The sequence below is a fragment of the Microtus pennsylvanicus genome, chromosome 6 (genome assembly GCF_037038515.1).
Source record: "Microtus pennsylvanicus isolate mMicPen1 chromosome 6, mMicPen1.hap1, whole genome shotgun sequence".
Lineage (NCBI taxonomy): Eukaryota > Metazoa > Chordata > Mammalia > Rodentia > Cricetidae > Microtus > Microtus pennsylvanicus.
The window spans coordinates 34,193,973-34,206,098 of record NC_134584.1 but is presented as its reverse complement, the minus strand read 5'-3'; positions in this window follow the sequence as shown (position 1 = coordinate 34,206,098).

Below are 12,126 nucleotides of genomic sequence, written 5' to 3'. Positions count from 1 at the left end.
AGAATAGGAAGACAGAGGGACTAGCCAATAACTAGAAATAGAAAAAAAAAGGCTGCATACTTCAGTTCTTAACCTATTTTTTTACTGTGTAATTGCAGTTAATGTTCTTCTAGCCTGGCCAAGAATTGATATGCAACTCATAAACAATGTCTACAGGCCTCAGGTTCCAAAGTAAAGAAATTTAGAGCACAGGAAATAAAAACTGCAAAAAGCCATCCAATTCCAGTGCATGTAAGAAACAAAATGACACAGATGAATATCAGATGCAGTCTGAATGCATTGTTCAGTATTTATCTCTATTGCACGTTGTGTACAGTGATCACTGGAAAGACAAGCCGAAGCCTAACACTGACCTGGCCAGGATGACTGCTTTAAAATATATGACTTAAAGTGTTTTTTAAATTATTATTATATATGGGATTGACGGTTCTTATCATTTCATATCACACTCCTTTCTGATTTTCTTGCAGTGTATTTCTATAAATTATGTCTTTCCTGGGGGCCTTTCCCCACAATATATTTCATAATTGCCTTGTATAATATGAAATAAATACTCAAATAGTCATGGAATTTATTTAAAATATACCTAAAATGGGCACTTCAAGTTAATACAGCCATCCTAAAGGAAGTCATAAAATATGAATAAATTTAAAAAGATGTAGAAGGTGTTAATCTGAAGTTGCCTTGAAAGTGCGGAAGTGGAAGGAAAATCCTTCAAGACCCAAATTTAACCTCTCAGAAATAAAGGAAACATTAGGAAGAAACTTGAAGAAAGCAACAAGATCCATGTATATCCATGTTTTCAGATATAATTTTATTTCCCTTCTGCCCCGTGCAATCTTAACAGTAGCATCTCCACAAATACTAAGCACAATGTGGCTACTGAGAGAAAGAATGAAGTTGTGACTATCCGGAGTGGAGATAGGCTATGCCTTTTTTTTATTGAAAAGAACACCTGCAAACAAACAAGCAAACAAAAGAAAGGCAGCTTTTCACCCAGGGCAGAAGCCAACCTGTTGGCAGGAAAGACACAGAGTGGCGAAGAGAAATCGACATAAGGTCTCTGAAGTACCATGGTAACAGGGTTTCCCACAACCCCAAGTGAAAACACACAATGCTAACAGTGATCACACAGAACTTCATGTCCAAGGTGTGTCTTCTCTCTCATACTTACAACAACAAGCGTCTCTTCTGACTTTAAACTAGCAGGAGAGCTATCACGTTCTGTTCTCAGTTTGGTCAATAGCACTCTGTGTAGTTCACCTTAGGAAGCCCAATCCTTAGATGGCTTTAGTGTACATGGGAATTGCACGACAGAGATTTGCCCAATGTAATTCACTCACACTATGTACACATTAATTTTTAAATTACTTTGTTTTCCATTAATTCTATTCATACTGTGGTAAAATCATATTTCTTAAAACATACCTATTTTGTTTCACCAAAAACTCATCTCAGAAGAAGGAACCATGATAAAAAATATCTTCCCTATAAAATAGGATTAATCAATACTGATGAGCAAAGGTACTTTTTTCTGTAACTATTTTACTGGTGAACATTTTGGTCTTTTTCTTTCCTTTGTATTTCTTTTTTCTTTCTTTCTTTCTTTCTTTCTTTCTTTCTTTCTTTCTTTCTTTCTTTCTTTCTCTCTTTCCTTCCCCACAATAGTCTCTATCTCGATCTTTCTTGTTTTCTATATTCTGTTGTTTCTCTATTTTTATATTCTTTTATAATCTTGGCCATTTTATAATTTACTGTGTAGACTAAGATGTCCTTGAATTTGCGGCAATTCTCCTGCCTCTGCCTCCTGTATGCTGGGATTATAAGTGCATACCACCGTAACTGATGGAAAGTCTTGTTTCTATAAGAGATTGTACTACACTATAAAAAGTATTCAACTTAGAACAAATACAGTGACTAATAGAAAAAATTACCAAGGGGAAAATGCCAGATTAATTTGAAAATATAAAATTATACTTTCTGTTTTCCACGCGTGTCTTTCCACTGGGTCTATAAAATCTGAATGACCTAATAATAGGAGGATCATGGATCTTACTCTACAAACTTTCTTAGTTAACAAAGCTTGCACATTCTATAAGGAACTGGATGTGCAGTTAGAGGTGTTGAGATGGTAACATCTGAAGGACACCTAGTGGCCCTTTTAGATGTAGTGTAAATTTCATGTTGCTTTGAACTCCTGCTATTTAGTCACTTTCTTTGCTCATGTCAACTTTCTTTATACATATATTCCTTGAAGTCTTTATGCTTATGTCATATATATATACATATATGTATGTGTATATATGTCATATAAATCAAACACACACATATATGATATATATATATATGTATTCTTGAAATTCAACTAAGTCAGTTCTTTGACTTGCCATTAAATTATTAAATTCACTCATTGAATAGTAAAATGTGTCAAGGAATACCCTGGATATTGTAGATTTAGCTATGATTCAAAAATAAAAATTTAGGGCAAGACAGGTGCCTTGTTGGTTTAGAGTGCTTACCGCTTTTACAGTGGACTTGGGTTCAGTTTACACACTGACGTGGTGGCTCACAGCAGATTGTCACTGTAGATCTAAGAGATCCAGTAATCTAATGTCCTCGCCTATCCTTCAGGGGTACCAGGAAAAGATATGTATACATGCATAGATGCAGACAGAAACCCCATGCATATAAGATAAAAGCATATATATTTTGTTGTTTTTACAGAGGAAAATAAAGGTTTCTGTCCCATTAAGTTTATGTCTTTAAAGAAAGAAATAGATGATAAAGAAATCAGTGAAAGTGTGGAGAGAGAAGAAAACTTGGAGAGGAAATATGTGTAGGGGAGCAGGAGGCAGAGAGAGTGCCAGGATCAAGGACTGGGAGGAGAGGCTCTTTGCAGTGCCATCATCAATGACAATTCATAAGAGAAAAGGTGAGCAATAACCAATGGCCACAAAAAGATAGACTATCTGAAAGCCCAAACCTTTCTGTGCTCTGTCACTATAACGATGACACATGGATTGCTGGCTGTCGTATCCTTCAAGAGTTTGTGTTAAGTACAGGATCCTAAGCCTGATGTCACCCAGGCAGGAGTGTGCTGTCTGACAGAGTCCCTGGGAATTCAAATGTGCTATGGTATTGAGAATCACAAACTTTATAAGTCCTAGGAGAGAAAAATGAACTTTCAGGAACTTGGGCATTTCTAGAAAGATCCTGGCTACACAGGGAGAAAGAGGGGGCTTCAGATAAGCATGCAGAGCCTGAAGGCTAAAGATAATTTTCATGTCATCCTTTTACTCCGGACCATGCAGAACTTGCTTTGGGCTTTGGTTTATAGTCTTTATCCAGACTGCCCCTGGTACTTCTATCAAAACAGAAAAGAGAAAATGAAGACATGTTATATTATAATTTCCTCGCTTTTCCTAAGTCTTGCTGTTGTAGCCACTAATGTTTCTAATCTAACATTAATCTGCTTTATCTTCTTTCCAACTATGGCTTAATGTTAACAACCACATATTCTCATTGTAAAAATGTTGTCCAATGTTCTGTAACTAAGCTTCTTTTTTCCCATTAAATCTCTGCACCTGCAGTGTTTAAAAGTCTGGCTATATTGACTGTCTCTACTATCTATACCTCGGAGTGTGCTAGTTACATACAATATCTCCCCTTTCATTGTCTTATTAATTTTACTCTGTGTGTATGTAGGGGGTGTATGTATGTGTGTGCATGTGAGTGCAGGTGTGTATATCCCAGCAGAGGCAAGGGATCAATATCTGGGGTCTTTTCTCGTTAGCTCCTCCCCTTGTTTTTTAATCAGGGTCCTTCATTGAACCTGGAGATGTGCTCTCAGCACAGGGTTTTAGGCATACACTCTCAGACACAGATCTCTGTATGAGTCCTAGGGAAACTGACTCATATGATAACTTTATCCACTGGTAGATCACCCTCAGCCCTCCATAAGTCAGTGTGTGTAAGGGAAGACAGATAAAAGGGACGGAGACAGAGTGAGATGTGTATGTGTGGAAGTGTGCATGCCTGATCAAGTTCATGTGCCAATATACATGCGTCACCAGAGGACAAACTTGGGCGATGGTCCTTGCCTTTCCATTTCATTTGGGATGAGATCTATTCCCTGATGCATAAGCCTGGTTAGCTGGTCAATGGGACTTCTGGGGAGACTCTTTGTCAGCCTCCCATGTCCCACAGGGCATTGGAATTGCAGGCACTAATATGCATCCAGTCCTTAAGTGGGTTCTTAACACAGATTTTCCAACTTACATAACTAGAGATTTTGCCCACAAAGCCATCAATCTCACCTTTTAATTTTCTTAAATGTTGAGAGAGACAGAGAGAGAGGGAGGATCATCAGTTAAAAGCACCTACTGCTCTTACAGAGGACACTAACTCTATTCCCAACACCCACAACATAAGACAGGTCACAGCTGCCTGTCACTATCGCTTCAGAGAGCTCCTGCATGCATACCTCTACACAGACTCACAGATCTACACAATTAAATGCAAATTTAAGATATTTATAAATGGAGATTGGTATATAACTTCTATCTTATGGGATGGGTCTGAGAATCCTATAAAGGAAATCTTATGAAAGTTTTACTCCAGCCCTTGGCCCATATTCATCACCTGACGTACAACAAGGAGAATTTTGTAAGTCATGACACATGAATTATATGGGACAGACCTGTCACGTCAGCCTTTCGTGGAAAGGGCTACACATAGAATTCAGCATCTTCCCATGGAAACATGGACCATTTTCTTTGGGCCACACACTCTAGGGTTAACTATCTTTCCAGATAAGTCTTAGGAGCAGGTGGTGCTACGTAATCAGTCGTCTCAGTGTCAACCAATCATAGGGCTGAAAGGCTGCTTTCTTCTATTTGTTCTTAGATGTGATATAACAGGAAGGCGATGCTCCTAGACAGGCACAACAAGTTCAACAAAATTCTCCTTGAGTTGGGAGTATGTGATGATAGAGGAGCAACACAATCTTCCTGCTTCTTAACACAGGTGGGAGAGTCTAATTTGACCTGAGCTCTATTGTATGAAGTATTGAGATGTATTTATTTATTTTTCTATTTTATTTTATTTTTTTTGATTTTTGAGACAGGTTTTTCCATAGCTTTTTTGGTTCCTGTCCTGGAACTAGCTCTTGTAGACCAGGCTGGCCTCGAACTCACAGAGATCCGCCTGCCTCTGCCTCCTGAGTGCTGGGATTAAAGGCGTGCGCCACCACTGCCCGGCTAGGATTGAGATTTAATAGGGTAATGTAGGCAACCTTTTTGTTATTAAATACTGTAACCCCATCTCTTTAAAATAGGAATCAGTAATTGAGCACAACAGTCATCACGTTGTTAAAGTATCATAACCAAACATGTAAATGTACCTACCCACATCTCCACTTGGCTACACACAGCACTTTATCATTCCTGTGGCTTATTTAGGAAAAGGCGCTTTTCTGAAAGACACCACATCAAGTTTGTTCCATCTCTGAAGTACACGTCCTATTAAAAGCAAGTGCCTGTCTGATGCGCTGAGAGAGATGACCACCGTGTAACTAGACTTCGGTAAGTACCCAAGTGTAGTCCAACTCCTCAGACCTACAGTAAGCATCTTCAAGTAAGATTCTGACCTTCCTGCTCCGTCTTTAAATTCAGGATCATTGCTAGAAATTTAGAATGTAAGAAAGTGACATGAGGTCATTCTTTCTCTATTTTGCCTTTCCTTTCTTTTCTTTTCTTCTTTAGAACTTGTACTTTAAAAGACCCAAGTACAATTGCAAACCTGCACAATCCTTGGTGCTGGCAAGCTCTTCAAGCTGCCATTCAGACTCAGTTCTAAGAGCTCCCTTCACAGCATGGACTGAGATTTAAACTTCACTGTTATTTCATGGTTTCTCTAAAAGAAAAAAAAAAATTAAAGTCAGGGAGGTGAAAAAAAAAGCACTCACTTTGTGGCAGAGTCCTTTAATGCTAGTGCCGTGAACACTGTTGTCAAAGATCTGTAGACAGATGATAAAAGATTGGGACCAAAATAATCAGAGAACTGTGAAGTCGGGAAATTGAAGCTTCCCAGAGTTTCATGTCTTCTGCTTAACTGGGTGCTGAGTCCAGTCACAGAGACCGAGAGCTGTTCATTTCATTGAGTGTTTATTGCTAAGAAGATGCTGAAATGAAAGACATTGAGGGGTCGCAGCATTTGTGTTTTCAGGGTTGGAGAAAGAGGGCTCGGCAGATAAGGGGATGTACTCTCCCTTGCAAGAGCATCCGAGTTTGTCTCCAGGCATCCACATCTAGTGGTTCACAACCATCTCTAACTCTAACTTTAGGGGATAGCAATGGTGTTGGCCTCTGCAGGCACATGCATTCATGTCCAAACACAAACATAGAGAGACACAAAAACACTTTATAATGATAAAAATAAAATAATAAAAAGTTGGCTTGAAATTTTTAATTTCAGGATTTGTTTTGTTTTTAGAGCATATATGACCTAAGATTAAGTGTAGTTGCTAATACAACAAAACAAGCAAACAAAAAAGAAAAACAAAAATGTTGTTTCTGGAGAAATAATTTATAGTCTGTGACGATATTCTGTGATCTTCCTTGGCTTCTTTATGGTCAGGAATAAAAGGACTGGTACATGTTCAGAGTTTGGCTTAACATGAAATTTATTTATTTATTTATTTTTTAATCTTTTTTTTATTGAGAAAATGAGAAAGAAAAAACAAGTTTCCACCTCCTCTCAGCCTCCCATTTCCCTCCCCCTCCTCCCACCTTTCTCCCCCTCCTCCCACCCTTCTCCCCCTCCCCCCACTCCTTTCCCCCTCCCTCTCCAGTCCAAAGAGCAGTCAGGGTTCCCTGCCCTGTGGTAAGTCCTAGGTCCTCCCCCCTCCGTCCATATCTAGGAAGGTGAACATCCAAACTGGGTAAGCTCCCACAAAGCCAGCACATTACGTAGGATCAAAACCCCTTGCCATTGTCCTTGGCGTCTCATCAGCTCTCATTGTTCGCCATGTTCAGAGAGTCCAGTTTTATCCCATGCTTTTTCAGTCACAGTCCAGCTGGTCTTGGTGAGCTCCCAATAGATCAGCTCCACTGTCTCAGTGGGTGGGTGCACCCCTCGTGGTCCCGACTTCTTTGCTCTTGTTCTCCCTCCTTCTGCTCCTCATTGGGACCTTGGGAGCTCAGTCCAGTGCTCCAGTGTGGGTCTCTGTCTCTATCTCCATCCATCACCAGATGAAGGTTCTATGATGATATGCAAGTAAGAAGGTGAACCAAAGGAAAAACATATAGTTATCCTCTTGGCTATGGGAAGTAGACAAAGTTGCCGGGGAGAAAATTGAGATCTTGGGGTTGGGGTGGGATGGGGGTAAGGGGAGATGGGGAGAGAAAAGGGAGAAGGGGAGGAAGGGGGGAACTTGGGGAAAAAGGAGGATTGGGATAAAGGAAGTTGGATAGGGGAGCACGGAAGCACAATTCTTAGTTAAGGGAGCCACCTTAGGGTTGGCAAGAGATTTGAACCTAGAGTGGCTCCCAGGTGCCCAAGCCGAGGTCCCCAGTTAATTCCTTGGGCAGCTGGGGATAGGGAACCTGAAATGACCCTAGCCTATAGCAATACTGTCGAATATCTTAACATGAAATTTATATGCATTAATTTTTACATTGGGGATGGCAAGAAAGGCCAATGTCCTTCACACATTCATTCTTTGAAATGAATTGGTCAGTTATTAATACTAAAAACACCTCTTAACACAGTTCTTTCTTCAGGGATTATATGGCTGCCTATCATACTTCTGGAAAATCCAAAATGTATGTTTTAATTTAGATATAATAAAAGTGAGTTTTTCTTTGAATCTTCTAATTACTGTTTTCTGTATTTTTACAATCCATTTTTTATTCACTCCTTCAGTTCTACAAGGCCCGAAAAAACAATCTGGCATCATTATAAGTTCCATGTGAGTTAAAGAGGGCTTAAATTTTCCAAGGTGTGTTTGCAGTTTGAAAAGGAATGCAATCGTAAAAATGGAAAACAGGTTATAAAAATACCCAACTATTAAATAATCATTGGGCACCAGCTAGTGTTCTTATACGAAAAGAAAGAAGTTAGCAAAATAATCTTCTAGATTGCCTCTAGAACCAATATTTTTAAGCCTAAATACCCTTGCAACTAGGTGGGAGGGCTAATTAGTATCCTCAGAATTATTTGACAGGGGCTAATCATACCATTAGTATCACTATAATAGTCTATAACAAATCAAATATTTTCTGAGTATTGGTGAGTATAGATAAATTAAACTCCTGAAATGAGTGGTAGAAACTATAAGTAAGAATTCAAGACAAATAAATAAGGGATGCCAAAATACTAATTGTACCAAATTACATTGACATTAATGATCACAATTATCATAATGACAATATTGATAAAGCATATGGAACTATGAAGCTCTCTATATATAGATGTTTATGCCACTATCATTAAAAAATTTCCTGAAGATCCAAGAATGGTTTACCAGAGTCCCCTGTTATTTACATTGTCATTGTTCCCTAAAATGTTCACAAGTTAAGAACTTGGTATCTAAGGCAAATATTCAAAAAGGAGGGTTTGGCATAACTAGATCTGGAGGGCTCTCAACTAATCAATGAGATGATTTACTCTATTCATGGGTTAGTCATTTAAGTGTGTAGTTTTGGAGATGAATGAGGCGAGGAATTGGAGATTAATTGGGGTAGTACTGGCAAATATTTCATGGTCTTTTAGGAATATTTTTTTATTCCTAGTGTTTGTACTATTTTCTCTCTCTCTCTTTCTCTCTCTCTCTCTCTCTCTCTCTCTCTCTCTCTCTCTCTCTCTCTCTCTCTCTTCATTGAAGTAAGTATACTTTGTCTTTCATACCTCCTCCTATGTTATTGGCCAGAAATAAAGGAACAGTTTACTGTGGACCAAATCGTTGGAAGGCACAATCAAAAAACTCTATTCCGCTTTTGAAATAATTTATGTCAGGTGTTTGATCCCTAGGAAGAAAGGCTTACAAGCACATCAGCCTAATCCAACTGCCTTGGTAGATATAATTTTATTGTTTTATCTTTTCTCTCTAAGTAACCTCTAACACACCACTAATCCTAATATAATTCTGTCTTGAAATTTCTCCTTTCATCACTTAATTTACAATAGTTTAACTATAGGGAGGTTTTCCTTACTGTTGTTTTCTACTTCTTTCTATTCAAATAAAGTGGGGTCTTATTTAACTCAGACTACTCTTGAACTCAATATGTAACTGAGGATTACCTTGCATTCCTGATCCTCCTGCCCCTAACAAATGAGATTATAGGCATAAACCTTTGTGGCAGGAATGTTTTAGATTTTACTAAAATAATAAAATAATAAAACCACCAACTGTATGTCTGACTTCTTTCATTATTGGCTGTGATAACAAAATGTCTTGGACTGGATAATTTACAAACAGAAAATGTCTTTCTTAGAGTGGGAGGATGAGAAATCCAAAATCTAGGAGCTGGCACGGAGAATATCAACAAGAACCCACTCTTCACGAACTAGATCTTCCAGTTTTGTTCTCATGGGATAAAATTACACAAAGCCGTCCTCACATCTTTATGAGAAGAGTGTAAACTCACTTGATGGATTCTCTGCCTTCACAAAAGTTTTGTTAATTGTATTTATTAAGAAACAAACAAAAAAAATTTTAGAATTGTTGATAAATACCTCAAATGAACCGTATCGCTAGATAGTTGAATGGGTCAGTTACAGAAACATGTAAAATAAATAAAGCATTTCCTATGAAGCAGTAACTTCTAAATGAGAAGACAAATACAAGTGTGTGCAAAGAGCATTCAAGTCACTCATCAACGAAGACAAGCCAGCTAAGTGTCGATTTTTTTATTTTATTAATAGTTATGTAAAAGCCATATGCAACAATCAATAGAATTTTTTGATGTCCTCTTTTTAAACTGATATGGATATCTGAATTTTATTATAAAGTGGATTTCAAATTGCAACACATCATCTGTTAGAACTGGCATGTGTATAAACCACAGAAGGTCACTTTTCATACTTGTAGTAATCGAGGAGCAGAGCGTCAGCATGTTCCTATATGAAGACTGGAGACTTCCCAGTGTGTCCTAATGGGATACAATAAAGGAGGCAAAATTTAAAGGTTCTTCCAAATGACACCAATCCAATGAGATGACTCAGTCCTCTTGATTTAACTAGTCCTTTATTCCTAAACACCACTACTACCATACAATGTTTGGAGTGATACAAACACATCATCAAAGTTTAATGGAGATCTACAATTAGGCAGAGAAGGATATAATAGATTCCCAAGCAGTTCCTAATACACAGGAACCAAGACACTGTAACTCTAATTGAGTTGTTAACAAATGACAAATTTTGATAGATTTATTCTATAACAGTGATTCTCAACCTTTGCTGTAAGCAAGATGCTATTGTAAAATCTACCCAAGAGATCCTGGTTTTGTTGTTCCGTGAAATGAGTCTTTAAGATATTTCCACAGTATGCCAAGGTGTGGCCAAATTGGGGAACCACTGCTATAATTCCAAAACAACAACAACAACTAACTTTTACCAGTAACCAGAACCACTGTGTGGTTCCAGTGAATGCCCATCAAACCTTGTTTCTAGACAAAGGAGCTTATATATTTAGAAGGAGCTATCACAAGTTTGGACAAAGAAACATGGGCATTTAGGGAAAGGACAACATTTAATTGGTAAGTTCATGTTATATTGCTTTCTATGCTACATAACAGATGACAGAAACGAAAGCATGTGTAAAGCTGGGGGTTTTCTCCTTGTCTATGCATGTGTGCAACTAGCTCTGTCATTCCACCGTGAACATGAGTGATATATAATCCAGAGGTTGCATAAGCAGCCACCATCACTCATCTTTTGCCCCTGCCCTTGCCGTTTGCAAGCACTAGGATGAAAAGCACCTGGAAATAGTTCCCTTCTTTTCATTTAAATTGGTCTTGGGCGTTTTATTTGCTAATGAAATTCAGAAGTCAGGAGAGATTGGTTCCTACCCTTGACCTTGAGAATCTTTTAATCTTTCCACTCTAGTGCTCTCTCAGATCTTGGATAACTGTAACAAATGGAGCAGAAAAACAGCTTGCAGGAAAAGGAGAGAGCACATTAACAGAGCAGGACATCGTAGTCTAGCCAGTTTCCAACCGGTTGAACAGGTGACAGCCCCCATATAAATAAGCACAGGCCAAAGTAGAAGACTCATTTAACTGACTAGTTTTAAATTACCAAGCCTTACAAAGTAGCACACTAAATAAATTATTTCTATTCAGACCAACAAACTTTGGGGTCTTTTGTAAAAAACACTAACAAATATTATCTGACTTCTCAGCAACAGTGACTGATAAAATACTTATGCCAAAACAGGTCAATTATATTTTAATTTTCTTAGTATGGCTTTTAATTGCTGTGACAAAACTGCACGATCCCAAAATAACTTGGGTAAGGAGTTTATTTCATCTTAAGAATCCCTGTTCCCACTTCATCACTGAGGAAAAAACTCCATCACTTGGAGCAGAAACTCCAAGCAGGAACCTGGAGGCAGTAATGGAAGCTGAAGCCACAAAGGAATGTTGTTTCTTGTCTTGTCCCTCGAGGTTTGCTCAGCCTGCTTTCTTATAGAACTCAGGATAAACACCTGTGGATAACATTAATCACTCTCCTAAGCCCGGAGAAACTGTAATTTTTGTTGGTTATTTGAACATCTGGAGATACATCCATAGTGACGTTAAGTTGATAAAGCCAGGGATGTGAATGAGCATGAAGAACATGGGCAACTGCACATACAAGCTCACAGTCTTTCCCTGACTCTACAGTAATTTCCTAAGATGCATTTTGTGGTTCTGTTACTTGAAATCAAGTTACCTGAGATGAAGACGTATTGGAAACCTGTCAATTCACAATAAATTGCTGTTTCTTTCTCTCTTTAGCTAAATGGTTGTTTTTCTTTGTGTTCTTGTTCCCATTAGTTGGCTAGTTTTGCTTCTAGATTATGCTACGTTGCTCTGTTTTTGTGCAGGTGACTATAGCCAGATTTTCTTTGAACCACCAATA